The sequence below is a fragment of the Phyllobates terribilis genome, unplaced genomic scaffold (genome assembly GCF_046119375.1).
Source record: "Phyllobates terribilis strain yellow unplaced genomic scaffold, ASM4611937v1 Scaffold_2__4_contigs__length_985480577, whole genome shotgun sequence".
NCBI lineage: Eukaryota > Metazoa > Chordata > Amphibia > Anura > Dendrobatidae > Phyllobates > Phyllobates terribilis.
The window spans coordinates 556,626,371-556,652,617 of NW_027362762.1; positions in this window are offsets into that span (position 1 = coordinate 556,626,371).

Below are 26,247 nucleotides of genomic sequence, written 5' to 3' on the forward strand. Positions count from 1 at the left end.
AATATCCACTAAATGAGGGAATAATATGTGTGAGGGTACCCCAGGAGAGTTCAAAATGTGTGTGGGTAGAATATATATCCCACGGGGGTAAAATTAAAAAAATTTGAAAAATTTTTTTTTTTGGACTTAGTGATTTTTCCGGCGTTTATCAGACTTTCAGATAGGGCAAATGTCAGTGAGCATTCCGATTTCAGTTCCAGAGCTATTCGCCCAATGAGTCTTTGATATTAAGTCGTTTTTAGCCAATTTTCTGGATTTTTGAAAATTTCACTTTTTTGTGAAAATATCCACTAAATGAGGGAATAATATGTGTGAGGGTTCCCCTGGAGAGGTCCAAATGTGTGTGGGCAGAATATATATCCCACGGGTGTAAGATTGAAAAAAGTTTAAAAAATTTTTTTTTTGGACTTAGTCATTTTTCCGGCGTTTATCAGACTTTCAGATAGGGGAAATGTCAGTGAGCGTTCCGATTTCAGTTCCAGAGCGATTCGCCCAATGAGTCCTTGATATTTAGTAGTTTTCAGCCAATTTTCTGGATTTTTGAAAATTTCACTTTTTTGTGAAAATGTCCACTAAATGAGAGAATAATATGTGTGAGAGTACCCCAGGAGAGTTCCAAATATGTGTGGGTAGAATATATATGCCACGGGTTTAAAATTGAAAAAAGTTTAAAAAAATTTTTTTTTGGACTTAGTCATTTTTCCGGCGTTTATCAGACTTTCAGATAGGGCAAATGTCAGTGATCGTTCAGATTTCAGTTCCAGAGCGATTCGCCCAATGAGTTCTTGATATTTAGTCATTTTCAGTCAATTTTCTGGATTTTTGAAAATTTCACTTTTTTGTGAAAATATCCACTAAATGAGAGAATAATATGTGTGAGGGTACCCCAGGAGAGTTCCAAATGTGTGTGGGTAAAATATATATCCCACGGGGTAAAATTGCAAAAAGTTGAAAACAATTTTTTTTTGGACTTAGTGATTTTTCCGGCGTTTATCAGACTTTCAGATAGGGGAAATGTCAGTGAGCGTTCCGATATCAGTTCCAGAGCGATTCGCCCAATGAGTCCTTGATATTTAGTAGTTTTCAGCCAATTTTCTGGATTTTTGAAAATTTCACTTTTTGTGAAAATATCCACTAAATGAGAGAATAATATGTGTGAGGGTACCCCAGGAGAGTTCCAAATGTGTGTGGGTAGAATATATATCCCACAGGGTAAAATTGAAAAAAATTGAAAAAAATTTTTTTTTGGACTTAGTCATTTTTCCGGCGTTTATCAGACTTTCAGATAGGGCAAATGTCAGTGAGCGTTCCGATTTCAGTTCCAGAGCGATTCGCCCAATGAGTTCTTGATATTTAGTCATTTTCAGCCAATTTTCTGGATTTTTGAAAATTTCACTTTTTTGTGAAAATATCCACTAAATGAGAGAATAATATGTGTGAGGGTACCCCAGGAGAGTTCCAAATGTGTGTGGGTAGAATATATATCCCACGGGGTAAAATTGAAAAAAGTTGAAAACAATTTTTTTTTGGACTTAGTGATTTTTCCGGCGTTTATCAGACTTTCAGATAGGGGAAATGTCAGTGAGCGTTCCGATATCAGTTCCAGAGCGATTCGCCCAATGAGTCCTTGATATTTAGTAGTTTTCAGCCAATTTTCTGGATTTTTGAAAATTTCACTTTTTGTGAAAATATCCACTAAATGAGAGAATAATATGTGTGAAGGTACCCCAGGAGAGTTCCAAATGTGTGTGGGTAGAATATATATCCCACGGGGTAAAATTGAAAAAAATTGAAAAAAATTTTTTTTTGGACTTAGTCATTTTTCCGGCGTTTATCAGACTTTCAGATAGGGCAAATGTCAGTGAGCGTTCCGATTTCAGTTCCAGAGCGATTCGCCCAATGAGTCCTTGATGTTTAGTCGTTTTCAGCCAATTTTCTGGATTTTTGAAAATTTCACTTTTTTGTGAAAATGTCCACTAAATGAGAGAATAATATGTGTGAGAGTACCCCAGGAGAGTTCCAAATATGTGTGGGTAGAATATATATGCCACGGGCGTCAAATTGAAAAAAGTTTAAAAACATTTTTTTTTGGACTTAGTCATTTTTCCGGCGTTTATCAGACTTTCAGATAGGGCAAATGTCAGTGATCGTTCTGATTTCAGTTCCAGAGCGATTCGCCCAATGAGTTCTTGATATTTAGTCATTTTCAGCCAATTTTCTGGATTTTTGAAAATTTCACTTTTTTGTGAAAATATCCACTAAATGAGAGAATAATATGTGTGAGGGTACCCCAGGAGAGTTCCAAATGTGTGTGGGTAGAATATATATCCCACGGGGTAAAATTGAAAAAAGTTGAAAACAATTTTTTTTTGGACTTAGTGATTTTTCCGGCGTTTATCAGACTTTCAGATAGGGGAAATGTCAGTGAGCGTTCCGATATCAGTTCCAGAGCGATTCGCCCAATGAGTCCTTGATATTTAGTAGTTTTCAGAAAATTTTCTGGATTTTTGAAAATTTCACTTTTTGTGAAAATATCCACTAAATGAGAGAATAATATGTGTGAGGGTACCCCAGGAGAGTTCCAAATGTGTGTGGGTAGAATATATATCCCACGGGGTAAAATTGAAAAAAATTGAAAAAAATTTTTTTTTGGACTTAGTCATTTTTCCGGCGTTTATCAGACTTTCAGATAGGGCAAATGTCAGTGAGCGTTCCGATTTCAGTTCCAGAGCGATTCGCCCAATGAGTCCTTGATGTTTAGTCGTTTTCAGCCAATTTTCTGGATTTTTGAAAATTTCACTTTTTTGTGAAAATATCCACTAAATGAGGGAATAATATGTGTGAGGGTACCCCAGGAGAGTTCAAAATGTGTGTGGGTAGAATATATATCCCACGGGGGTAAAATTAAAAAAATTTGAAAAATTTTTTTTTTTGGACTTAGTGATTTTTCCGGCGTTTATCAGACTTTCAGATAGGGCAAATGTCAGTGAGCATTCCGATTTCAGTTCCAGAGCTATTCGCCCAATGAGTCTTTGATATTAAGTCGTTTTTAGCCAATTTTCTGGATTTTTGAAAATTTCACTTTTTTGTGAAAATATCCACTAAATGAGGGAATAATATGTGTGAGGGTTCCCCTGGAGAGGTCCAAATGTGTGTGGGCAGAATATATATCCCACGGGTGTAAGATTGAAAAAAGTTTAAAAAATTTTTTTTTTGGACTTAGTCATTTTTCCGGCGTTTATCAGACTTTCAGATAGGGCAAATGTCAGTGATCGTTCTGATTTCAGTTCCAGAGTGACTCGCCCAATGAGTTCTTGATATTTAGTCATTTTCAGCCAATTTTCTGGATTTTTGAAAATTTCACTTTTTTGTGAAAATATCCACTAAATGAGAGAATAATATGTGTGAGGGTACCCCAGGAGAGTTCCAAATGTGTGTGGGTAGAATATATATCCCACGGGGTAAAATTGAAAAAAGTTTAAAAAAATTTTTTTTTGGACTTAGTCATTTTTCCGGCGTTTATCAACTTTCAGATAGGGGAAATGTCAGTGAGCGTTCCGATATCAGTTCCAGAGCGATTCGCCCAATGAGTCCTTGATATTTAGTAGTTTTCAGCCAATTTTCTGGATTTTTGAAAATGTCACTTTTTTGTGAAAATATCCACTAAATGAGAGAATAATATGTGTGAGGGTACCCCAGGAGAGTTCCAAATGTGTGTGGGTAGAATATATATCCCACGGGGTAAAATTGAAAAAAATTGAAAAAATTTTTTTTTTGGACTTAGTCATTTTTCCGGCGTTTATCAGACTTTCAGATAGGGCAAATGTCAGTGAGCGTTCCGATTTCAGTTCCAGAGCGATTCGCCCAATGAGTCCTTGATATTTAGTCGTTTTCAGCCAATTTTCTGGATTTTTGAAAATTTCACTTTTTTGTGAAAATATCCACTAAATGAGGGAATAATATGTGTGAGGGTACCCCAGGAGAGTTCCAAATGTGTGTGGGTAGAATATATATCCCACGGGGGTAAAATTGAAAAAATTTGAAAAAAATTTTTTTTTGGACTTAGTCATTTTCCCGGCGTTTATCAGACTTTCAGATAGGGGAAATGTCAGTGAGCATTCCGATTTCAGTTCCAGAGTGATTCGCCCAATGAGTCCTTGATATTTAGTCATTTTCAGCCAATTTTCTGGATTATTGAAAATGTCACTTTTTTGTGAAAATATCCACTAAATGAGGGAATAATATGTGTGAGAGTACCCCAGGAGAGTTCCAAATATGTGTGGGTAGAATATATATGCCACGGGCGTAAAATTGAAAAAAGTTGAAAACAATTTTTTTTTGGACTTAGTGATTTTTCCGGCGTTTATCAGACTTTCAGATAGGGGAAATGTCAGTGAGCGTTCCGATATCAGTTCCAGAGCGATTCGCCCAATGAGTCCTTGATATTTAGTAGTTTTCAGCCAATTTTCTGGATTTTTGAAAATTTCACTTTTTGTGAAAATATCCACTAAATGAGAGAATAATATGTGTGAAGGTACCCCAGGAGAGTTCCAAATGTGTGTGGGTAGAATATATATCCCACGGGGTAAAATTGAAAAAAATTGAAAAAAATTTTTTTTTGGACTTAGTCATTTTTCCGGCGTTTATCAGACTTTCAGATAGGGCAAATGTCAGTGAGCGTTCCGATTTCAGTTCCAGAGCGATTCGCCCAATGAGTCCTTGATGTTTAGTCGTTTTCAGCCAATTTTCTGGATTTTTGAAAATTTCACTTTTTTGTGAAAATGTCCACTAAATGAGAGAATAATATGTGTGAGAGTACCCCAGGAGAGTTCCAAATATGTGTGGGTAGAATATATATGCCACGGGTTTAAAATTGAAAAAAGTTTAAAAAAATTTTTTTTTGGACTTAGTCATTTTTCCGGCGTTTATCAGACTTTCAGATAGGGCAAATGTCAGTGATCGTTCAGATTTCAGTTCCAGAGCGATTCGCCCAATGAGTTCTTGATATTTAGTCATTTTCAGCCAATTTTCTGGATTTTTGAAAATTTCACTTTTTTGTGAAAATATCCACTAAATGAGAGAATAATATGTGTGAGGGTACCCCAGGAGAGTTCCAAATGTGTGTGGGTAGAATATATATCCCACGGGGTAAAATTGCAAAAAGTTGAAAACAATTTTTTTTTGGACTTAGTGATTTTTCCGGCGTTTATCAGACTTTCAGATAGGGGAAATGTCAGTGAGCGTTCCGATATCAGTTCCAGAGCGATTCGCCCAATGAGTCCTTGATATTTAGTAGTTTTCAGCCAATTTTCTGGATTTTTGAAAATTTCACTTTTTGTGAAAATATCCACTAAATGAGAGAATAATATGTGTGAGGGTACCCCAGGAGAGTTCCAAATGTGTGTGGGTAGAATATATATCCCACAGGATAAAATTGAAAAAAATTGAAAAAAATTTTTTTTTGGACTTAGTCATTTTTCCGGCGTTTATCAGACTTTCAGATAGGGCAAATGTCAGTGAGCGTTCCGATTTCAGTTCCAGAGCGATTCGCCCAATGAGTTCTTGATATTTAGTCATTTTCAGCCAATTTTCTGGATTTTTGAAAATTTCACTTTTTTGTGAAAATATCCACTAAATGAGAGAATAATATGTGTGAGGGTACCCCAGGAGAGTTCCAAATGTGTGTGGGTAGAATATATATCCCACGGGGTAAAATTGAAAAAAGTTGAAAACAATTTTTTTTTGGACTTAGTGATTTTTCCGGCGTTTATCAGACTTTCAGATAGGGGAAATGTCAGTGAGCGTTCCGATATCAGTTCCAGAGCGATTCGCCCAATGAGTCCTTGATATTTAGTAGTTTTCAGCCAATTTTCTGGATTTTTGAAAATTTCACTTTTTGTGAAAATATCCACTAAATGAGAGAATAATATGTGTGAAGGTACCCCAGGAGAGTTCCAAATGTGTGTGGGTAGAATATATATCCCACGGGGTAAAATTGAAAAAAATTGAAAAAAATTTTTTTTTGGACTTAGTCATTTTTCCGGCGTTTATCAGACTTTCAGATAGGGCAAATGTCAGTGAGCGTTCCGATTTCAGTTCCAGAGCGATTCGCCCAATGAGTCCTTGATGTTTAGTCGTTTTCAGCCAATTTTCTGGATTTTTGAAAATTTCACTTTTTTGTGAAAATGTCCACTAAATGAGAGAATAATATGTGTGAGAGTACCCCAGGAGAGTTCCAAATATGTGTGGGTAGAATATATATGCCACGGGCGTCAAATTGAAAAAAGTTTAAAAAAATTTTTTTTTGGACTTAGTCATTTTTCCGGCGTTTATCAGACTTTCAGATAGGGCAAATGTCAGTGATCGTTCTGATTTCAGTTCCAGAGCGATTCGCCCAATGAGTTCTTGATATTTAGTCATTTTCAGCCAATTTTCTGGATTTTTGAAAATTTCACTTTTTTGTGAAAATATCCACTAAATGAGAGAATAATATGTGTGAGGGTACCCCAGGAGAGTTCCAAATGTGTGTGGGTAGAATATATATCCCACGGGGTAAAATTGCAAAAAGTTGAAAACAATTTTTTTTTGGACTTAGTGATTTTTCCGGCGTTTATCAGACTTTCAGATAGGGGAAATGTCAGTGAGCGTTCCGATATCAGTTCCAGAGCGATTCGCCCAATGAGTCCTTGATATTTAGTAGTTTTCAGCCAATTTTCTGGATTTTTGAAAATTTCACTTTTTGTGAAAATATCCACTAAATGAGAGAATAATATGTGTGAGGGTACCCCAGGAGAGTTCCAAATGTGTGTGGGTAGAATATATATCCCACAGGGTAAAATTGAAAAAAATTGAAAAAAATTTTTTTTTGGACTTAGTCATTTTTCCGGCGTTTATCAGACTTTCAGATAGGGCAAATGTCAGTGAGCGTTCCGATTTCAGTTCCAGAGCGATTCGCCCAATGAGTTCTTGATATTTAGTCATTTTCAGCCAATTTTCTGGATTTTTGAAAATTTCACTTTTTTGTGAAAATATCCACTAAATGAGAGAATAATATGTGTGAGGGTACCCCAGGAGAGTTCCAAATGTGTGTGGGTAGAATATATATCCCACGGGGTAAAATTGAAAAAAGTTGAAAACAATTTTTTTTTGGACTTAGTGATTTTTCCGGCGTTTATCAGACTTTCAGATAGGGGAAATGTCAGTGAGCGTTCCGATATCAGTTCCAGAGCGATTCGCCCAATGAGTCCTTGATATTTAGTAGTTTTCAGCCAATTTTCTGGATTTTTGAAAATTTCACTTTTTGTGAAAATATCCACTAAATGAGAGAATAATATGTGTGAAGGTACCCCAGGAGAGTTCCAAATGTGTGTGGGTAGAATATATATCCCACGGGGTAAAATTGAAAAAAATTGAAAAAAATTTTTTTTTGGACTTAGTCATTTTTCCGGCGTTTATCAGACTTTCAGATAGGGCAAATGTCAGTGAGCGTTCCGATTTCAGTTCCAGAGCGATTCGCCCAATGAGTCCTTGATGTTTAGTCGTTTTCAGCCAATTTTCTGGATTTTTGAAAATTTCACTTTTTTGTGAAAATGTCCACTAAATGAGAGAATAATATGTGTGAGAGTACCCCAGGAGAGTTCCAAATATGTGTGGGTAGAATATATATGCCACGGGCGTCAAATTGAAAAAAGTTTAAAAAAATTTTTTTTTGGACTTAGTCATTTTTCCGGCGTTTATCAGACTTTCAGATAGGGCAAATGTCAGTGATCGTTCTGATTTCAGTTCCAGAGCGATTCGCCCAATGAGTTCTTGATATTTAGTCATTTTCAGCCAATTTTCTGGATTTTTGAAAATTTCACTTTTTTGTGAAAATATCCACTAAATGAGAGAATAATATGTGTGAGGGTACCCCAGGAGAGTTCCAAATGTGTGTGGGTAGAATATATATCCCACGGGGTAAAATTGAAAAAAGTTGAAAACAATTTTTTTTTGGACTTAGTGATTTTTCCGGCGTTTATCAGACTTTCAGATAGGGGAAATGTCAGTGAGCGTTCCGATATCAGTTCCAGAGCGATTCGCCCAATGAGTCCTTGATATTTAGTAGTTTTCAGCCAATTTTCTGGATTTTTGAAAATTTCACTTTTTGTGAAAATATCCACTAAATGAGAGAATAATATGTGTGAGGGTACCCCAGGAGAGTTCCAAATGTGTGTGGGTAGAATATATATCCCACGGGGTAAAATTGAAAAAAATTGAAAAAAATTTTTTTTTGGACTTAGTCATTTTTCCGGCGTTTATCAGACTTTCAGATAGGGCAAATGTCAGTGAGCGTTCCGATTTCAGTTCCAGAGCGATTCGCCCAATGAGTCCTTGATGTTTAGTCGTTTTCAGCCAATTTTCTGGATTTTTGAAAATTTCACTTTTTTGTGAAAATATCCACTAAATGAGGGAATAATATGTGTGAGGGTACCCCAGGAGAGTTCAAAATGTGTGTGGGTAGAATATATATCCCACGGGGGTAAAATTAAAAAAATTTGAAAAATTTTTTTTTTTGGACTTAGTGATTTTTCCGGCGTTTATCAGACTTTCAGATAGGGCAAATGTCAGTGAGCATTCCGATTTCAGTTCCAGAGCTATTCGCCCAATGAGTCTTTGATATTAAGTCGTTTTTAGCCAATTTTCTGGATTTTTGAAAATTTCACTTTTTTGTGAAAATATCCACTAAATGAGGGAATAATATGTGTGAGGGTTCCCCTGGAGAGGTCCAAATGTGTGTGGGCAGAATATATATCCCACGGGTGTAAGATTGAAAAAAGTTTAAAAAATTTTTTTTTTGGACTTAGTCATTTTTCCGGCGTTTATCAGACTTTCAGATAGGGCAAATGTCAGTGATCGTTCTGATTTCAGTTCCAGAGTGACTCGCCCAATGAGTTCTTGATATTTAGTCATTTTCAGCCAATTTTCTGGATTTTTGAAAATTTCACTTTTTTGTGAAAATATCCACTAAATGAGAGAATAATATGTGTGAGGGTACCCCAGGAGAGTTCCAAATGTGTGTGGGTAGAATATATATCCCACGGGGTAAAATTGAAAAAAGTTTAAAAAAATTTTTTTTTGGACTTAGTCATTTTTCCGGCGTTTATCAACTTTCAGATAGGGGAAATGTCAGTGAGCGTTCCGATATCAGTTCCAGAGCGATTCGCCCAATGAGTCCTTGATATTTAGTAGTTTTCAGCCAATTTTCTGGATTTTTGAAAATGTCACTTTTTTGTGAAAATATCCACTAAATGAGAGAATAATATGTGTGAGGGTACCCCAGGAGAGTTCCAAATGTGTGTGGGTAGAATATATATCCCACGGGGTAAAATTGAAAAAAATTGAAAAAATTTTTTTTTTGGACTTAGTCATTTTTCCGGCGTTTATCAGACTTTCAGATAGGGCAAATGTCAGTGAGCGTTCCGATTTCAGTTCCAGAGCGATTCGCCCAATGAGTCCTTGATATTTAGTCGTTTTCAGCCAATTTTCTGGATTTTTGAAAATTTCACTTTTTTGTGAAAATATCCACTAAATGAGGGAATAATATGTGTGAGGGTACCCCAGGAGAGTTCCAAATGTGTGTGGGTAGAATATATATCCCACGGGGGTAAAATTGAAAAAATTTGAAAAAAATTTTTTTTTGGACTTAGTCATTTTCCCGGCGTTTATCAGACTTTCAGATAGGGGAAATGTCAGTGAGCATTCCGATTTCAGTTCCAGAGTGATTCGCCCAATGAGTCCTTGATATTTAGTCATTTTCAGCCAATTTTCTGGATTATTGAAAATGTCACTTTTTTGTGAAAATATCCACTAAATGAGGGAATAATATGTGTGAGAGTACCCCAGGAGAGTTCCAAATATGTGTGGGTAGAATATATATGCCACGGGCGTAAAATTGAAAAAAGTTGAAAAAATTTTTTTTTTGGACTTAGTCATTTTTCCGGCGTTTATCAGACTTTCAGATAGGGCAAATGTCACTGATCGTTCTGATTTCAGTTCCAGAGCGATTCGCCTAATGAGTTCTTGATATTTAGTCATTTTCAGCCAATTTTCTGGATTTTTGAAAATTTCACTTTTTTGTGAAAATGTCCACTAAATGAGAGAATAATATGTGTGAGGGTACACCAGGAGAGTTCCAAATGTGTGTGGGTAGAATATATATCCCACGGGGTAAAATTGAAAAAAGTTGAAAACAATTTTTTTTTTGGACTTAGTGATTTTTCCGGCGTTTATCAGACTTTCAGATAGGGCAAATGTCAGTGAGCATTCCGATTTCAGTTCCAGAGCTATTCGCCCAATGAGTCTTTGATATTAAGTCGTTTTCAGCCAATTTTCTGGATTTTTGAAAATTTCACTTTTTTGTGAAAATATCCACTAAATGAGGGAATAATATGTGTGAGGGTTCCCCTGGAGAGTTTCAAATGTGTGTGGGCAGAATATATATCCCATGGGTGTAAGATTGAAAAAAGTTTAAAAAAATTTTTTTTTGGACTTAGTCATTTTTCCGGCGTTTATCAGACTTTCAGATAGGGGAAATGTCAGTGAGCATTCCGATTTCAGTTCCAGAGCGATTCGCCCAATGAGTCCTTGATATTTAGTCGTTTTCAGCCAATTTTCTGGATTTTTGAAAATGTCACTTTTTTGTGAAAATATTCACTAAATGAGGGAATAATATGTGTGAGAGTTCCCCAGGAGAGTTCCAAATGTGTGTGGGTAGAATATATATCCCACGGGGGTAAAATTGAAAAAAGTTGAAAAAAATTTTTTTTGGGACTTAGTCATTTTTCCGGCGTTTATCAGACTTTCAGATAGGGGAAATGTCAGTGAGCATTCCGATTTCAGTTCCAGAGTGATTCGCCCAATGAGTCCTTTATATTTAGTCGTTTTCAGCCAATTTTCTGGATTTTTAAAAATTTCACTTTTTTGTGAAAATATCCACTAAATGAGGGAATAATATTTGTGAGGGTACCCCAGGAGAGTTCCAAATGTGTGTGGGTATAATATATATGCCACGGGGGTAAAATTGAAAAAAGTTTAAAAAAATTTTTTTTTTGGACTTAGTCATTTTTCTGGCGTTTATCAGACTTTCAGATAGGGGAAATGTCAGTGAGCGTTCCGATTTCAGTTCCAGAGCGATTCGCCCAATGAGTCCTTGATATTTAGTCGTTTTCAGCCAATTTTCTGGATTATTGAAAATGTCACTTTTTTGTGAAAATATCCACTAAATGAGGGAATAATATGTGTGAGGGTACCCCAGGAGAGTTCCAAATGTGTGTGGGTAGAATATATATGCCACGGGCGTAAAATTGAAAAAAGTTTAAAAAAAATTTTTTTTTTGGACTTAGTCATTTTTCCGGCGTTTATCATACTTTCAGATAGGGCAAATGTCAGTGATCGTTCTGATTTCAGTTCCAGAGCGATTCGCCCAATGAGTTCTTGATATTTAGTCATTTTCAGCCAATTTTCTGGATTTTTGAAAATTTCACTTTTTTGTGAAAATATCCACTAAATGAGAGAATAATATGTATGAGGGTACCCCAGGAGAGTTCCAAATGTGTGTGGGTAGAATATATATCCCACGGGGTAAAATTGAAAAAAGTTGAAAACAATTTTTTTTTGGACTTAGTGATTTTTCCGGCGTTTATCAGACTTTCAGATAGGGCAAATGTCAGTGAGCATTCCGATTTCAGTTCCAGAGCTATTCGCCCAATGAGTCTTTGATATTAAGTCATTTTCAGCCAATTTTCTGGATTTTTGAAAATGTCACTTTTTTGTGAAAATATCCACTAAATGAGGGAATAATATGTGTGAGAGTTCCCCAGGAGAGTTCCAAATGTGTGTGGGTAGAATATATATCCCACGGGGGTAAAATTGAAAAAAGTTGAAAAATTTTTTTTTTTCGACTTAGTCATTTTTCCGGCGTTTATCAGACTTTCAGATATTGCAAATGTCAGTGAGCGTTCCGATTTCAGTTCCAGAGTGATTCGCCCAATGAGTCCTTGATATTTAGTCGTTTTCAGCCAATTTTCTGGATTTTTGAAAATTTCACTTTTTTGTGAAAATATCCACTAAATGAGGGAATAATATGTGTGAGGGTACCCCAGGGGAGTTCCAAATGTGTGTGGGTAGAATATATATCCCACGGGGGTAAAATTGAAAAAAGTTGAAAAAAAATTTTTTTTGGACTTAGTCATTTTTCCGGCGTTTATCAGACTTTCAGATAGGGGAAATGTCAGTGAGCATTCCGATTTCAGTTCCAGAGCGATTCGCCCAATGAGTCCTTTATATTTAGTCGTTTTCAGCCAATTTTCTGGATTTTTAAAAATTTCACTTTTTTGTGAAAACATCCACTAAATGAGGGAATAATATTTGTGAGGGTACCCCAGGAGAGTTCCAAATGTGTGTGGGTAGAATATATATGCCACGGGCGTAAAATTGAAAAAAGTTTAAAAAAATTTTTTTTTTGGACTTAGTCATTTTTCCGGCGTTTATCAGACTTTCAGATAGGGGAAATGTCAGTGAGCGTTCCGATTTCAGTTTCAGAGCGATTCGCCCAATGAGTCCTTGATATTTAGTCGTTTTCAGCCAATTTTCTGGATTTTTGAAAATGTCACTTTTTTGTGAAAATATCCACTAAATGAGGGAATAATATGTGTGAGAGTTCCCCAGGAGAGTTCCAAATGTGTGTGGGTAGAATATATATCCCACAGGGGTAAAATTGAAAAAAGTTGAAAAAATTTTTTTTTTGGACTTAGTCATTTTTCCGGCGTTTATCAGACTTTCAGATAGGGCAAATGTCAGTGAGCGTTCCGATTTCAGTTCCAGAGCGATTCGCCCAATGAGTCCTTGATATTTAGTCGTTTTCAGCCAATTTTCTGGATTTTTGAAAATTTCACTTTTTTGTGAAAATATCCACTAAATGAGGGAATAATATGTGTGAGGGTACCCCAGGGGAGTTCCACATTTGTGTGAGTAGAATATATATCCCACGGGGGTAAAATTGAAAAAAGTTGAAAAAAAAATTTTTTTGGACTTAGTCATTTTTCCGGCGTTTATCAGACTTTCAGATAGGGGAAATGTCAGTGAGCGTTCCGATTTCATTTCCAGAACGATTCGCCCAATGAGTCCTTGATATTTAGTCGTTTTCAGCCAATTTTCTGGATTTTTGAAAATGTCACTTTTTTGTGAAAATATCCACTAAATGAGGGAATAATATGTGTGAGAGTTCCCCAGGAGAGTTCCAAATGTGTGTGGGTAGAATATATATCCCACGGGGGTAAAATAGAAAAAAGTTGAAAAAAAAATTTTTTTCGACTTAGTCATTTTTCCGGCGTTTATCAGACTTTCAGATAGGGCAAATGTCAGTGAGCGTTCCGATTTCAGTTCCAGAGTGATTCGCCCAATGAGTCCTTGATATTTAGTCGTTTTCAGCCAATTTTCTGGATTTTTGAAAATTTCACTTTTTTGTGAAAATATCCTCTAAATGAGGGAATAATATGTGTGAGGGTACCCCAGGGGAGTTCCAAATGTGTGTGGGTAGAATATATATCCCACGGGGGTAAAATTGAAAAAAGTTTAAAAAAATTTTTTTTTGGACTTAGTCATTTTTCCGGCGTTTATCAGACTTTCAGATAGGGGAAATGTCAGTGAGCATTCCGATTTCAGTTCCAGAGCGATTCGCCCAATGAGTCCTTGATATTTAGTCGTTTTCAGCCAATTTTCTGGATTATTGAAAATGTCACTTTTTTGTGAAAATATCCACTAAATGAGGGAATAATATGTGTGAGGGTACCCCAGGAGAGTTCCAAATGTGTGTGGGTAGAATATATATGCCACGGGCGTAAAATTGAAAAAAGTTTAAAAAAATTTTTTTTTTGGACTTAGTCATTTTTCCGGCGTTTATCATACTTTCAGATAGGGCAAATGTCAGTGATCGTTCTGATTTCAGTTCCAGAGCTATTCGCCCAATGAGTTCTTGATATTTAGTCGTTTTCAGCCAATTTTCTGGATTTTTGAAAATGTCACTTTTTTGTGAAAATATCCACTAAATGAGGGAATAATATGTGTGAGAGTTCCCCAGGAGAGTTCCAAATGTGTGTGGGTAGAATATATATCCCACGGGGGTAAAATTGAAAAAAGTTGAAAAAATTTTTTTTTTGGACTTAGTCATTTTTCCGGCGTTTATCAGACTTTCAGATAGGGCAAATGTCAGTGAGCGTTCCGATTTCAGTTCCAGAGCGATTCGCCCAATGAGTCCTTGATATTTAGTCGTTTTCAGCCAATTTTCTGGATTCTTGAAAATTTCACTTTTTTGTGAAAATATCCACTAAATGAGAGAATAATATGTGTGAGGGTACCCCAGGAGAGTTCCAAATGTGTGTGGGTAGAATATATATCCCACGGGGTAAAATTGAAAAAAGTTGAAAACAATTTTTTTTTGGACTTAGTGATTTTTCCGGCGTTTATCAGACTTTCAGATAGGGCAAATGTCAGTGAGCATTCCGATTTCAGTTCCAGAGCTATTCGCCCAATGAGTCTTTGATATTAAGTCATTTTCAGCCAATTTTCTGGATTTTTGAAAATTTCACTTTTTTGTGAAAATATCCACTAAATGAGGGAATAATATGTGTGAGGGTACCCCAGGGGAGTTCCAAATGTGTGTGGGTAGAATATATATCCCACAGGGGTAAAATTGAAAAAAGTTTAAAAAAAATTTTTTTTTGGACTTAGTCATTTTCCGGCGTTTATCAGACTTTCAGATAGGGGAAATGTCAGTGAGCGTTCCGATTTCAGTTCCAGAGCGATTCGCCCAATGAGTCCTTGATATTTAGTCGTTTTCAGCCAATTTTCTGGATTTTTGAAAATGTCACTTTTTTGTGAAAATATCCACTAAATGAGGGAATAATATGTGTGAGAGTTCCCCAGGAGAGTTCCAAATGTGTGTGGGTAGAATATATATCCCACGGGGGTAAAATTGAAAAAAGTTGAAAAAAAATTTTTTTTGGACTTAGTCATTTTTCCGGCGTTTATCAGACTTTCAGATAGGGCGAATGTCAGTGATCGTTCTGATTTCAGTTCCAGAGCGATTCGCCCAATGAGTCCTTGATATTTAGTCGTTTTCAGCCAATTTTCTGGATTTTTGAAAATGTCACTTTTTTGTGAAAATATCCTCTAAATGAGGGAATAATATGTGTAAGGGTACCCCAGGGGAGTTCCAAATGTGTGTGGGTAGAATATATATCCCACGGGGGTAAAATTGAAAAAAGTTTAAAAAAATTTTTTTTTGGACTTAGTCATTTTTCCGGCGTTTATCATACTTTCATATAGGGCAAATGTCAGTGATCATTCTGATTTCAGTTCCAGAGCGATTCGCCCAATGAGTTCTTGATATTTAGTCATTTTCAGCCAATTTTCTGGATTTTTGAAAATTTCACTTTTTTGTGAAAATATCCACTAAATGAGAGAATAATATGTGTGAGGGTACCCCAGGAGAGTTCCAAATGTGTGTGGGTAGAATATATATCCCACGGGGTAAAATTGAAAAAAGTTGAAAACAATTTTTTTTTGGACTTAGTGATTTTTCCGGCGTTTATCAGACTTTCAGATAGGGCAAATGTCAGTGAGCGTTCCGATTTCAGTTCCAGAGCGATTCGCCCAATGAGTCCTTGATATTTAGTCGTTTTCAGCCAATTTTCTGGATTTTTGAAAATTTCACTTTTTTGTGAAAATATCCACTAAATGAGGGAATAATATGTGTGAGGGTACCCCAGGAGAGTTCCAAATGTGTTTGGGTAGAATATATATCCCACGGGGGTAAAATTGAAAAAAGTTTAAAAAAATTTTTTTTTGGACTTAGTCATTTTTCTGGCGTTTATCAGACTTTCAGATAGGGGAAATGTCAGTGAGCGTTCCGATTTCAGTTCCAGAGCGATTCGCCCAATGAGTCCTTGATATTTAGTCGTTTTCAGCGAATTTTCTGGATTATTGAAAATGTCACTTTTTTGTGAAAATATCCACTAAATGAGGGAATAATATGTGTGAGGGTACCCCAGGAGAGTTCCAAATGTGTGTGGGTAGAATATATATGCCACGGGCGTAAAATTGAAAAAAGTTTAAAAAAATTTTTTTTTTTGGACTTAGTCATTTTTCCGGCGTTTATCATACTTTCAGATAGGGCAAATGTCAGTGATCGTTCTGATTTCAGTTCCAGAGCGATTCGCCCAATGAGTTCTTGATATTTAGTCATTTTCAGCCAATTTTCTGGATTTTTGAAAATTTCACTTTTTTGTGAAAATATCCACTAAATGAGAGAATAATATGTATGAGGGTACCCCAGGAGAGTTCCAAATGTGTGTGGGTAGAATATATATCCCACGGGGTAAAATTGAAAAAAGTTGAAAACAATTTTTTTTTGGACTTAGTGATTTTTCCGGCGTTTATCAGACTTTCAGATAGGGCAAATGTCAGTGAGCATTCCGATTTCAGTTCCAGAGCTATTCGCCCAATGAGTCTTTGATATTAAGTCATTTTCAGCCAATTTTCTGGATTTTTGAAAATGTCACTTTTTTGTGAAAATATCCACTAAATGAGGGAATAATATGTGTGAGAGTTCCCCAGGAGAGTTCCAAATGTGTGTGGGTAGAATATATATCCCACGGGGGTAAAATTGAAAAAAGTTGAAAATTTTTTTTTTTTCGACTTAGTCATTTTTCCGGCGTTTATCAGACTTTCAGATATTGCAAATGTCAGTGAGCGTTCCGATTTCAGTTCCAGAGTGATTCGCCCAATGAGTCCTTGATATTTAGTCGTTTTCAGCCAATTTTCTGGATTTTTGAAAATTTCACTTTTTTGTGAAAATATCCACTAAATGAGGGAATAATATGTGTGAGGGTTCCCCAGGGGAGTTCCAAATGTGTGTGGGTAGAATATATATCCCACGGGGGTAAAATTGAAAAAAGTTGAAAAAAAATTTTTTTTGGACTTAGTCATTTTTCCGGCGTTTATCAGACTTTCAGATAGGGGAAATGTCAGAGAGCGTTCCGATTTCAGTTCCAGAGCGATTCGCCCAATGAGTCCTTTATATTTAGTCGTTTTCAGCCAATTTTCTGGATTTTTAAAAATTTCACTTTTTTGTGAAAACATCCACTAAATGAGGGAATAATATTTGTGAGGGTACCCCAGGAGAGTTCCAAATGTGTGTGGGTAGAATATATATGCCACGGGCGTAAAATTGAAAAAAGTTTAAAAAAATTTTTTTTTTGGACTTAGTCATTTTTCCGGCGTTTATCAGACTTTCAGATAGGGGAAATGTCAGTGAGCGTTCCGATTTCAGTTTCAGAGCGATTCGCCCAATGAGTCCTTGATATTTAGTCGTTTTCAGCCAATTTTCTGGATTTTTGAAAATTTCACTTTTTTGTGAAAATATCCACTAAATGAGGGAATAATATGTGTGAGGGTACCCCAGGGGAGTTCCAAATTTGTGTGAGTAGAATATATATCCCACGGGGGTAAAATTGAAAAAAGTTGAAAAAAAAATTTTTTTGGACTTAGTCATTTTTCCGGCGTTTATCAGACTTTCAGATAGGGGAAATGTCAGTGAGCGTTCCGATTTCATTTCCAGAACGATTCGCCCAATGAGTCCTTGATATTTAGTCGTTTTCAGCCAATTTTCTGGATTTTTGAAAATGTCACTTTTTTGTGAAAATATCCACTAAATGAGGGAATAATATGTGTGAGAGTTCCCCAGGAGAGTTCCAAATGTGTGTGGGTAGAATATATATCCCACGGGGGTAAAATAGAAAAAAGTTGAAAAAAAAATTTTTTTCGACTTAGTCATTTTTCCGGCGTTTATCAGACTTTCAGATAGGGCAAATGTCAGTGAGCGTTCCGATTTCAGTTCCAGAGTGATTCGCCCAATGAGTCCTTGATATTTAGTCGTTTTCAGCCAATTTTCTGGATTTTTGAAAATTTCACTTTTTTGTGAAAATATCCTCTAAATGAGGGAATAATATGTGTGAGGGTACCCCAGGGGAGTTCCAAATGTGTGTGGGTAGAATATATATCCCACAGGGGTAAAATTGAAAAAAGTTTAAAAAAATTTTTTTTTGGACTTAGTCATTTTTCCGGCGTTTATCAGACTTTCAGATAGGGGAAATGTCAGTGAGCATTCCGATTTCAGTTCCAGAGCGATTCGCCCAATGAGTCCTTGATATTTAGTCGTTTTCAGCCAATTTTCTGGATTATTGAAAATGTCACTTTTTTGTGAAAATATCCACTAAATGAGGGAATAATATGTGTGAGGGTACCCCAGGAGAGTTCCAAATGTGTGTGGGTAGAATATATATGCCACGGGCGTAAAATTGAAAAAAGTTTAAAAAAATTTTTTTTTTGGACTTAGTCATTTTTCCGGCGTTTATCATACTTTCAGATAGGGCAAATGTCAGTGATCGTTCTGATTTCAGTTCCAGAGCTATTCGCCCAATGAGTTCTTGATATTTAGTCGTTTTCAGCCAATTTTCTGGATTTTTGAAAATGTCACTTTTTTGTGAAAATATCCACTAAATGAGGGAATAATATGTGTGAGAGTTCCCCAGGAGAGTTCCAAATGTGTGTGGGTAGAATATATATCCCACGGGGGTAAAATTGAAAAAAGTTGAAAAAATTTTTTTTTTGGACTTAGTCATTTTTCCGGCGTTTATCAGACTTTCAGATAGGGCAAATGTCAGTGAGCGTTCCGATTTCAGTTCCAGAGCGATTCGCCCAATGAGTCCTTGATATTTAGTCGTTTTCAGCCAATTTTCTGGATTCTTGAAAATTTCACTTTTTTGTGAAAATATCCACTAAATGAGAGAATAATATGTGTGAGGGTACCCCAGGAGAGTTCCAAATGTGTGTGGGTAGAATATATATCCCACGGGGTAAAATTGAAAAAAGTTGAAAACAATTTTTTTTTGGACTTAGTGATTTTTCCGGCGTTTATCAGACTTTCAGATAGGGCAAATGTCAGTGAGCATTCCGATTTCAGTTCCAGAGCTATTCGCCCAATGAGTCTTTGATATTAAGTCATTTTCAGCCAATTTTCTGGATTTTTGAAAATTTCACTTTTTTGTGAAAATATCCACTAAATGAGGGAATAATATGTGTGAGGGTACCCCAGGGGAGTTCCAAATGTGTGTGGGTAGAATATATATCCCACAGGGGTAAAATTGAAAAAAGTTTAAAAAAAATTTTTTTTTGGACTTAGTCATTTTCCGGCGTTTATCAGACTTTCAGATAGGGGAAATGTCAGTGAGCGTTCCGATTTCAGTTCCAGAGCGATTCGCCCAATGAGTCCTTGATATTTAGTCGTTTTCAGCCAATTTTCTGGATTTTTGAAAATGTCACTTTTTTGTGAAAATATCCACTAAATGAGGGAATAATATGTGTGAGAGTTCCCCAGGAGAGTTCCAAATGTGTGTGGGTAGAATATATATCCCACGGGGGTAAAATTGAAAAAAGTTGAAAAAAAATTTTTTTTGGACTTAGTCATTTTTCCGGCGTTTATCAGACTTTCAGATAGGGCGAATGTCAGTGATCGTTCTGATTTCAGTTCCAGAGCGATTCGCCCAATGAGTCCTTGATATTTAGTCGTTTTCAGCCAATTTTCTGGATTTTTGAAAATGTCACTTTTTTGTGAAAATATCCTCTAAATGAGGGAATAATATGTGTGAGGGTACCCCAGGGGAGTTCCAAATGTGTGTGGGTAGAATATATATCCCACGGGGGTAAAATTGAAAAAAGTTTAAAAAAATTTTTTTTTGGACTTAGTCATTTTTCCGGCGTTTATCAGACTTTCAGATAGGGGAAATGTCAGTGAGCATTCCGATTTCAGTTCCAGAGCGATTCGCCCAATGAGTCCTTGATATTTAGTCGTTTTCAGCCAATTTTCTGGATTATTGAAAATGTCTCTTTTTTGTGAAAATATCCACTAAATGAGGGAATAATATGTGTGAGGGTACCCCAGGAGAGTTCCAAATGTGTGTGGGTAGAATATATATGCCACGGGCGTAAAATTGAAAAAAGTTTAAAAAAATTTTTTTTTTGGACTTAGTCATTTTTTCGGCGTTTATCATACTTTCATATAGGGCAAATGTCAGTGATCATTCTGATTTCAGTTCCAGAGCGATTCGCCCAATGAGTTCTTGATATTTAGTCATTTTCAGCCAATTTTCTGGATTTTTGAAAATTTCACTTTTTTGTGAAAATATCCACTAAATGAGAGAATAATATGTGTGAGGGTACCCCAGGAGAGTTCCAAATGTGTGTGGGTAGAATATATATGCCACGGGCGTAAAATTGAAAAAAGTTTAAAAAAATTTTTTTTTTGGACTTAGTCATTTTTCCGGCGTTTATCAGACTTTCAGATAGGGGAAATGTCAGTGAGCGTTCCGATTTCAGTTTCAGAGCGATTCGCCCAATGAGTCCTTGATATTTAGTCGTTTTCAGCCAATTTTCTGGATTTTTGAAAATGTCACTTTTTTGTGAAAATATCCACTAAATGAGGGAATAATATGTGTGAGAGTTCCCCAGGAGAGTTCCAAATGTGTGTGGGTAGAATATATATCCCACGGGGGTAAAATTGAAAAAAGTTGAAAAAATTTTTTTTTTGGACTTAGTCATTTTTCCGGCGTTTATCAGACTTTCAGATAGGGCAAATGTCAGTGAGCGTTCCGATTTCAGTTCCAGAGCGATTCGCCGAATGAGTCCTTGATATTTAGTCGTTTTCAGCCAATTTTCTGGATTTTTGAAAATTTCACTTTTTTGTGAAAATATCCACTAAATGAGGGAATAATATGTGTGAGGGTACCCCAGGGGAGTTCCAAATTTGTGTGAGTAGAATATATATCCCACGGGGGTAAAATTGAAAAAAGTTGAAAAAAAAATTTTTTTGGACTTAGTCATTTTTCCGGCGTTTATCAGACTTTCAGATAGGGGAAATGTCAGTGAGCGTTCCGATTTCATTTCCAGAACGATTCGCCCAATGAGTCCTTGATATTTAGTCGTTTTCAGCCAATTTTCTGGATTTTTGAAAATGTCACTTTTTTGTGAAAATATCCACTAAATGAGGGAATAATATGTGTGAGAGTTCCCCAGGAGAGTTCCAAATGTGTGTGGGTAGAATATATATCCCACGGGGGTAAAATAGAAAAAAGTTGAAAAAAAAATTTTTTTCGACTTAGTCATTTTTCCGGCGTTTATCAGACTTTCAGATAGGGCAAATGTCAGTGAGCGTTCCGATTTCAGTTCCAGAGTGATTCGCCCAATGAGTCCTTGATATTTAGTCGTTTTCAGCCAATTTTCTGGATTTTTGAAAATTTCACTTTTTTGTGAAAATATCCTCTAAATGAGGGAATAATATGTGTGAGGGTACCCCAGGGGAGTTCCAAATGTGTGTGGGTAGAATATATATCCCACGGGGGTAAAATTGAAAAAAGTTTAAAAAAATTTTTTTTTGGACTTAGTCATTTTTCCGGCGTTTATCAGACTTTCAGATAGGGGAAATGTCAGTGAGCATTCCGATTTCAGTTCCAGAGCGATTCGCCCAATGAGTCCTTGATATTTAGTCGTTTTCAGCCAATTTTCTGGATTATTGAAAATGTCACTTTTTTGTGAAAATATCCACTAAATGAGGGAATAATATGTGTGAGGGTACCCCAGGAGAGTTCCAAATGTGTGTGGGTAGAATATATATGCCACGGGCGTAAAATTGAAAAAAGTTTAAAAAAATTTTTTTTTTGGACTTAGTCATTTTTCCGGCGTTTATCATACTTTCAGATAGGGCAAATGTCAGTGATCGTTCTGATTTCAGTTCCAGAGCTATTCGCCCAATGAGTTCTTGATATTTAGTCGTTTTCAGCCAATTTTCTGGATTTTTGAAAATGTCACTTTTTTGTGAAAATATCCACTAAATGAGGGAATAATATGTGTGAGAGTTCCCCAGGAGAGTTCCAAATGTGTGTGGGTAGAATATATATCCCACGGGGGTAAAATTGAAAAAAGTTGAAAAAAATTTTTTTTTGGACTTAGTCATTTTTCCGGCGTTTATCAGACTTTCAGAGAGGGCAAATGTCAGTGAGCGTTCCGATTTCAGTTCCAGAGCGATTCGCCCAATGAGTCCTTGATATTTAGTCGTTTTCAGCCAATTTTCTGGATTCTTGAAAATTTCACTTTTTTGTGAAAATATCCACTAAATGAGGGAATAATATGTGTGAGAGTTCCCCAGGAGAGTTCCAAATGTGTGTGGGTAGAATATATATCCCACGGGGGTAAAATTGAAAAAAGTTGAAAAAAAATTTTTTTTGGACTTAGTCATTTTTCCGGCGTTTATCAGACTTTCAGATAGGGCGAATGTCAGTGATCGTTCTGATTTCAGTTCCAGAGCGATTCGCCCAATGAGTCCTTGATATTTAGTCGTTTTCAGCCAATTTTCTGGATTTTTGAAAATGTCACTTTTTTGTGAAAATATCCTCTAAATGAGGGAATAATATGTGTGAGGGTACCCCAGGGGAGTTCCAAATGTGTGTGGGTAGAATATATATCCCACGGGGGTAAAATTGAAAAAAGTTTAAAAAAATTTTTTTTTGGACTTAGTCATTTTTCCGGCGTTTATCAGACTTTCAGATAGGGGAAATGTCAGTGAGCATTCCGATTTCAGTTCCAGAGCGATTCGCCCAATGAGTCCTTGATATTTAGTCGTTTTCAGCCAATTTTCTGGATTATTGAAAATGTCTCTTTTTTGTGAAAATATCCACTAAATGAGGGAATAATATGTGTGAGGGTACCCCAGGAGAGTTCCAAATGTGTGTGGGTAGAATATATATGCCACGGGCGTAAAATTGAAAAAAGTTTAAAAAAATTTTTTTTTTGGACTTAGTCATTTTTTCGGCGTTTATCATACTTTCATATAGGGCAAATGTCAGTGATCATTCTGATTTCAGTTCCAGAGCGATTCGCCCAATGAGTTCTTGATATTTAGTCATTTTCAGCCAATTTTCTGGATTTTTGAAAATTTCACTTTTTTGTGAAAATATCCACTAAATGAGAGAATAATATGTGTGAGGGTACCCCAGGAGAGTTCCAAATGTGTGTGGGTAGAATATATATCCCACGGGGTAAAATTGAAAAAAGTTGAAAACAATTTTTTTTTGGACTTAGTGATTTTTCCGGCGTTTATCAGACTTTCAGATAGGGCAAATGTCAGTGAGCATTCCGATTTCAGTTCCAGAGCTATTCGCCCAATGAGTCTTTGATATTAAGTCATTTTCAGCCAATTTTCTGGATTTTTGAAAATTTCACTTTTTTGTGAAAATATCCACTAAATGAGGGAATAATATGTGTGAGGGTACCCCAGGGGAGTTCCAAATGTGTGTGGGTAGAATATATATCCCACGGGGGTAAAATTGAAAAAAGTTTAAAAAAAATTTTTTTTTGGACTTAGTCATTTTCCGGCGTTTATCAGACTTTCAGATAGGGGAAATGTCAGTGAGCGTTCCGATTTCAGTTCCAGAGCGATTCGCCCAATGAGTCCTTGATATTTAGTCGTTTTCAGCCAATTTTCTGGATTTTTGAAAATGTCACTTTTTTGTGAAAATATCCACTAAATGAGGGAATAATATGTGTGAGAGTTCCCCAGGAGAGTTCCAAATGTGTGTGGGTAGAATATATATCCCACGGGGGTAAAATTGAAAAAAGTTGAAAAAAAATTTTTTTTGGACTTAGTCATTTTTCCGGCGTTTATCAGACTTTCAGATAGGGGAAATGTCAGTGAGCGTTCCGAATTCAGTTCCAGAGCGATTCGCCCAATGAGTCCTTTATATTTAGTCGTTTTCAGCCAATTTTCTGGATTTTTAAAAATTTCACTTTTTTGTGAAAATATCCACTAAATGAGGGAATAATATTTGTGAGGGTGCCCCAGGAGAGTTCCAAATGTGTGTGGGTAGAATATATATGCCACGGGGGTAAAATTGAAAAAAGTTGAAAAAAAATTTTTTTTGGACTTAGTCATTTTTCCGGCGTTTATCAGACTTTCAGATAGGGCAAATGTCAGTGAGCGTTCCGATTTCAGTTCCAGAGCGATTCGCCCAATGAGTCCTTGATATTTAGTCGTTTTCAGCCAATTTTCTGGATTTTTGAAAATTTCACTTTTTTGTGAAAATATCCACTAAATGAGGGAATAATATGTGTGAGGGTACCCCAGGAGAGTTCCAAATGTGTTTGGGTAGAATATATATCCCACGGGGGTAAAATTGAAAAAAGTTTAAAAAAATTTTTTTTTGGACTTAGTCATTTTTCCGGCGTTTATCAGACTTTCAGATAGGGGAAATGACAGTGAGCATTCCGATTTCAGTTCCAGAGCGATTCGCCCAATGAGTCCTTGATATTTAGTCGTTTTCAGCCAATTTTCTGGATTATTGAAAATGTCACTTTTTTGTGAAAATATCCACTAAATGAGGGAATAATATGTGTGAGGGTACCCCAGGGGAGTTCCAAATGTGTGTGGGTAGAATATATATCCCACGGGGGTAAAATTGAAAAAAGTTTAAAAAAATTTTTTTTTTGGACTTAGTCATTTTTCCGGCGTTTATCAGACTTTCAGATAGGGCAAATGTCAGTGAGCGTTCCGATTTCAGTTCCAGAGCGATTCGCCCAATGAGTCCTTGATATTTAGTCGTTTTCAGCCAATTTTCTGGATTTTTGAAAATTTCACTTTTTTGTGAAAATATCCACTAAATGAGGGAATAATATGTGTGAGGGTACCCCAGGGGAGTTCCAAATGTGTGTGGGTAGAATATATATCCCACGGGGGTAAAATTGAAAAAAGTTGAAAAAAAAATTTTTTTGGACTTAGTCATTTTTCCGGCGTTTATCAGACTTTCAGATAGGGGAAATGTCAGTGAGCGTTCCGATTTCAGTTCCAGAACGATTCGCCCAATGAGTCCTTGATATTTAGTCGTTTTCAGCCAATTTTCTGGATTTTTGAAAATGTCACTTTTTTGTGAAAATATCCACTAAATGAGGGAACAATATGTGTGAGAGTTCCCCAGGAGAGTTCCAAATGTGTGTGGGTAGAATATATATCCCACGGGGGTAAAATAGAAAAAAGTTGAAAAAATTTTTTTTTTCGACTTAGTCATTTTTCCGGCGTTTATCAGACTTTCAGATAGGGCAAATGTCAGTGAGCATTCCGATTTCAGTTCCAGAGCTATTCGCCCAATGAGTCTTTGATATTAAGTCATTTTCAGCCAATTTTCTGGATTTTTGAAAATTTCACTTTTTTGTGAAAATATCCACTAAATGAGGGAATAATATGTGTGAGGGTACCCCAGGGGAGTTCCAAATGTGTGTGGGTAGAATATATATCCCACGGGGGTAAAATTGAAAAAAGTTTAAAAAAAATTTTTTTTTGGACTTAGTCATTTTTCCGGCGTTTATCAGACTTTCAGATAGGGGAAATGTCAGTGAGCATTCCGATTTCAGTTCCAGAGCGATTCGCCCAATGAGTCCTTGATATTTAGTCGTTTTCAGCCAATTTTCTGGATTTTTGAAAATGTCACTTTTTTGTGAAAATATCCACTAAATGAGGGAATAATATGTGTGAGAGTTCCCCAGGAGAGTTCCAAATGTGTGTGGGTAGAATATATATCCCACGGGGGTAAAATTGAAAAAAGTTGAAAAATTTTTTTTTTTCGACTTAGTCATTTTTCCGGCGTTTATCAGACTTTCAGATATTGCAAATGTCAGTGAGCGTTCTGATTTCAGTTCCAGAGTGATTCGCCCAATGAGTCCTTGATATTTAGTCGTTTTCAGCCAATTTTCTGGATTTTTGAAAATTTCACTTTTTTGTGAAAATATCCTCTAAATGAGGGAATAATATGTGTGAGGGTACCCCAGGGGAGTTCCAAATGTGTGTGGGTAGAATATATATCCCACGGGGGTAAAATTGAAAAAAGTTTAAAAAAAATTTTTTTTGGACTTAGTCATTTTTCCGGCGTTTATCAGACTTTCAGATAGGGGAAATGTCAGTGAGCATTCCGATTTCAGTTCCAGAGCGATTCGCCCAATGAGTCCTTGATATTTAGTCGTTTTCAGCCAATTTTCTGGATTATTGAAAATGTCACTTTTTTGTGAAAATATCCACTAAATGAGAGAATAATATGTGTGAGGGTACCCCAG